Source organism: Vigna radiata, unplaced genomic scaffold (genome assembly GCF_000741045.1).
Source record: "Vigna radiata var. radiata cultivar VC1973A unplaced genomic scaffold, Vradiata_ver6 scaffold_122, whole genome shotgun sequence".
NCBI classification, from domain to species: Eukaryota; Viridiplantae; Streptophyta; class Magnoliopsida; order Fabales; family Fabaceae; genus Vigna; species Vigna radiata.
The window spans coordinates 1119718-1125467 of NW_014543108.1; the positions used below are offsets into that span (position 1 = coordinate 1119718).

General features: G+C 31.6%; 1 pseudogene; it reads left to right on the forward strand.

Annotated features, from left to right (window-relative positions):
• The window catches only part of LOC106752985, a 12909-nt pseudogene extending 10750 nt beyond the window's left edge, over positions 1 to 2159 (forward strand).
• Positions 2160 to 5750: the final 3591 nt, after the last annotated feature.

The window sequence follows — 5750 nt, forward strand, 5'->3', positions numbered from 1 at the left end:
ATCTTGACACGGAGAAAAAGGGAATAGTGTCTCGATTGAGAAAACTTACTTTAGATACCCTGCCAAATTTGAAGTGTGTATGGAACAAAAATCCTCGAGGAATTGTCAGCTTTCCCAATTTGGAAGAAGTGTTTGTCTCTGATTGTGCAGAGTTGGAAGCACTGTTCCCTTCATCCCTTGCCAGAAATCTTGTCAAGCTTGAGGAACTTGATATAGAGAATTGTGAGAAGTTGGTAGATATTGTTGGAAAGGATGATGAAATAGAGCTTGAAACAACTAAAATATTCAAATTCCCTTGTTTGTTGTTTCTGATTCTTTTTAGGCTGCCACGACTTAGTTGCTTTTATCCTGGAAAACATCATCTGGTATGCCCCTTGTTAGAAACCTTAGACGTTTCCTATTGTCCTAAGTTAAAGTTATTCACATCGGAATTTCATGATAGTCACAAAGAATCGGTTATAGAAATTCAAGTTAGTTCTACAATTACAAGCCGTCTTCAACACCCTCTTTTCTTGATTGAAAAGGTGCAGCTTTATCCCTTTTGAATCCCAACTTTATCATTTCCTCTTCTTATCAACTCCTCCTTCTAACTGCCACCATTTTCTTTGGAATTTGTTTGACTTTGCTAGGTTGTTCCCAAACTGAAGGAATTGACCGTCAATGAGGAAAGCATGACCTCTTTCGAAAATTAAATCTTCTTCTGCTATGCCAAGAGGATGAGGATGAAGACAACAGGAAAGATACTCTGCCTTTTGATTTCCTTCTCAAGGTACCCAGTTTAGAACATCTTAAACTGTCGGGTTACTTTGGTCTGACGGAGATATTTCCCTATGAAAAGCTCAAAGTTCATGATAAAATACTTTCCAGATTGAAACATTTAACCCTATATAACCTTGAAGAGTTGAAGTCTATAGGGTTAGAGCACCCATTGGTAAAACCATACTCTGAAAGACTTGAATCATTAGAGCTTATTGAGTGTCCGCAAGTAGTAAAATTAGTGTCTGGTGCAGTATCTTTCATGAATATGAAATTGTTGCATGTGACAGACTGTAAAAGGATGGAGTATCTATTCACATTTTCCGTTGCCAAAAGCTTGGTGCAACTTGTGGACCTATCTATACAAAATTGTGGATCAATAAAAGAAATAGTCAAAAATCAAAATGAAGATGCTTCTCATGAGATCATATTTGGATGGCTAAAAATATTAAATCTGGATTCCTTACCATTGCTTGGAAGCTTTTATTCAGGGAAAGCCACGTTGCAATTTTCACGTTTAAAAAAAGTAACCATATCTAAATGCCCCAACATGACGACTTTCTCTCAAGGAGACATAAATGCACCATTTTTTTCTGGGGTTGGAAGTTCGATTGAAGATTTTGATTTAACCTTCCACGATGATCTCAACACTACAATCAAGAACTTGTATCACAAACAGGTGCGGAATTCATTTTGGAAAATTGAATTGTTGTATGTTTATAAGCTTAATGCCACACTTATAGGTCTGTCCATATTGCAAATTTGTTGTATTTTATGCTTAAAACATATTTATGCTTAAAACAAGTTTGTCATGAAAAAAGGATACATCTGAGAAACCAAAAATATATTATAATATCAATTTTCATTTTTTAAACGTACATTCACATCCTCTGCAACATATTTCCAAATGTATCTATGCATCTTCCTGCTATACTGCAATTTTTATGATTTCCCTATGGTTGCATTAATATTGTTCGTGTTTGATATTTTTGCTCCATATTTTCCCATTCCCTGTATATGAAACACTGCTTCAAATTGATATGAAAGTACTTGAACTAACTGGAGCAAAATAAAAGGGGCAAGTTAATTCCAATAATGCAAAATGTTCAAAAATCACATTTAACCCATTTTGAGAATATGTTGAAAGGATACTTGGATTAATTATTCTTTTAATTTGGTTTTAGGTTGAGGAGGATTCCGTCATGGAATCAACTGATAGAGGGAGCAGTGATAGTGATAATTAAACGTTTGAATAAAGGTTAATGTTAAATCTTGTTTTTAAGTGGTTTTACATCTAACATTTACAAGTGTTGAATGTACATATAAAACCGAATGGTCATGGCTCACTAAGACCGAATGGTGAAGCAAAAGGGGTATACCGAATGGTTCTACAAAACATTAAACCGAACGGTTATATATATAAGGTGATAAATTTAAAATCTAAACTAAGGATCGGACGATCCTGCACTATCTTCAAACACATTATCCTCTGGCTTATTGGTCTATAAAACATCCTCCAAGGTATCTTCAACAATAACGCCTTCTGCTCACATCCAATGTGAAGAGAACAAACCGAACGGCCAAATACCGAACGACAACATAGGCAAGATAAAACAGATAAGGGTAAGCTTAAATAAATTTAATTAATCATTTCCAACATACTTATAAACATGCAAACCGAAAAGTATAAACAACATCACATTCATAACATCCTCATATATTCATAATTATTCAGACCGAACGTTTTATACTTTCATAATTGACCACTTAAGACACTGTTCGGACTGTATGAACCATGTAGCTCGACGTCTCTAGCACCCGGTGTGGTGTAGTAGCTGGCATACTCATCAGCTGCCACCCAAGGTTAGTCCAACAACGATTATCTGGTCTTATGATCGCAGACCTCGTGCCATTCCCACGCATGAATAACCTTTCTCTACATGAGAAAGCGTCATCACGGAATATCAGGATCAGGACGACAACAGAGTCTGACCATGTTCATACTTTACCAACCATCCTTAACCATGAGATATCCCTCCATTGGAATTCTCTTACTTAACTAAACTCAACCAATTTCACACCATCACACTCATCAAAATATAACATTGTTAAGGGAATGACCGAATGGTCTAATACTGAGAAGAAGACTGATTTTCAAGGAAAACTGTAGAACATGATCGAATGGTTTAACACCGAAAGAAAATGGAGTATCAAGAAAACTTCAATAGGTGACTGAACGGTCAGCAAATGAGAAAGTCCGAGAACTATCCAAAGCAACCAAAACTTGTAAAAGATTTATGAAGATGATCTGAACGCTCAATAACCGAATAGAATTTAACAAGATCGAGTACTATATCAATCAGACCTAACGTTTTTGGATGAATAATAATAACAATGTGAATCTGAACACTTCATAAGTTAAGTGTCACTCTAATACTGAACACTTTGTATGACCGAACGCTTGGTTTATGATCGAACGTTCTTAAGTGAGTAATAATAATATTATGAAACCGAATGCTTCATAAATTAAGTATCAGTCTAATACCGAACACTTGTATGATCGAACGCTTTGTTTATGACCGAGCGTTCTTAACCATGCTATATATATATATATATATATCTACTAAAACCGAGAGGGAAAGACTCCCTTGACTTATTAAAAGAACCAGATTAGGAAAAATAGATAACAAACAATATGAGCATCACAAGGCCGATCGGTCATCACAAGACCGAACGATTTAAGGGAGGACCGAACGGTCCTAATGACCTTCGATTACAAATTTCAGAATTTTACTAAGTTATCAACTAATCCTATATCTATTTTTCAATCATTCATATTCCAACATACATGCAATATCACAAAATCAAATAATTCGTACATGTAAAATCATTTCAGCATACCACATTCAGCTTACCACATTCTTACATGATTCAATAAGTATTCTTCGTTTCATTTTAATAATAAATCATGCAAACCAAAAACTTCTAAAAGTTAAATACATTTTAAAAAATATGAAATGATTGACTAAGGATACACTTTTTTAATATGATAAAAAATCTTTCTAATAAAATTCAAAACATATTTTTCATGAAGGAAACCATGATTTTTTCTTAATTTTATAATAAGTATTTTTTTAGTTTATAAATATAATTTTATTATGAGTTTGGTGTGATTACTTATATTTTTCTTTATTTTTTATTTGTTTAATAAAATCTTCAATGATGTTTAACATAAATTTATTTTTGTCAAAGTGGCGCAGCATAATGGTTAACGCGTTTAACAAACTAAGAGGAGGTTAATTGGTTTTTTTTATCGCATATCGTTTTTTTAATAATTTTCTCGTAAATATAAATTTCTATCGTGGTTTGGATCACAAATCCTACATCCAGTTGTTAATCTCAATCGAGGATTAATGTTTCACTAGCACAAACCAATAAACTGTTACAATCACAAAGAAAATAAACAAGTTGAAGGTCAGAACACCTCTTTTGTTACCCTAAGAAATGAAAGTCATTTCTCCTGTAACCCACAAGGGATGAACATCTCCTCTCTGAAAATTCTCGTTCTATGCCAACACGCCAAGTTTTCATAATCATAACACAAGGGTTCAACAAACTTTAGAACACTTATCACCGCAAGCAAATAAGAATTTTGAAAATGAACTTTTTGTATGTTTATCGTATTTTAAAATGAGAGTCCGAGTCTAATTTATATTTAGAATGAGAGTCCCAATCTAATTTATAGAGATAACCAATTATCCAATTATAGTAATTGATTATACATTTAATGAATGCACAATGGTAATAAACTTGCTTAAAAATTCTTATAATTGCTCATTATAATCAATTATGGCAAGTCATGATTACTGATAATCAATTATTTATAAGTTGATGATAGATTATCTTCTATAAAATGAAATTTTGTGATTCAAAACGAATTTGAATGCAACCTAAGACAAACAATATATAGAATCAAAGATAAACCACATTCTATACATAAATATATTAAATTATAAAAGCTTTAACACAAGACAAGTTCTTATGAAGATATTTTTGTAACAAAAACACTTGAGACTTGACTTTAAGACATCATCAAACTTTTTTCTTTTCAACTTTATGGTAACAATTTAGAATAAATATTCTTTGATGTTTTTCTTATTTACTGAATGAGATTAATACATTATAGACATGTTAATTATTAGAAAAAACACATATTGTTGAATGATTATTGCATTAATATGGAAAATAATTTTCTACATTAGATATTGTATTATTTAATTGATGAAGAAAGGTTTTAACTACTCCCACCACTGCTCATGGTCAAAAGTGGATGGACTAAATTGCATTCTAAGAAGAAAAATGATTCTTTGACACGTCTATAATTTTTACATTCATTTGACATTACCTTTACTTACTTTTTACTCTCTTCTTTCTTGAAAAACTACAAAACTTTATATTTTTTAGACCATTTTACCTTGTATTCTGTGTCAAATGAATATAAAAGTATGTTATAATATTATTACTCTTCTAGAAATAAGATCATACAAGAGTAAACTAATCATATGATATTTTTCGTACACCTTTAATTTATGTCCCTATTCTATGAATGTCATAATTTATATAAATATTTTATTAGTTAACATTATTGACAATACTATATTCCAAACAAAAAAAAAAAAAGTGATAGTTTACGAATAAGTATATTACACAAAGAATGTCATTTTCACATAACTATCATATTGAAATCGTGATTATTAACTCGACCCTTTTTATGGTGTTAGACCTATAGACATGCAATAAAAAGTCGAACACACAATGATACTATAGACAAAGTATACATATCCTTTGAAAATAATACAATGAAGCAATTAATTAGGTGGTGTTTAAATATAATTAAGATATGTTTGCATAAAATCTTCAAAAAAACATTTTTAGAAAAAAAAAATCCCGTTTTCACAATTTTAAATGAATCTATATGAGAATTAAATCTTGAT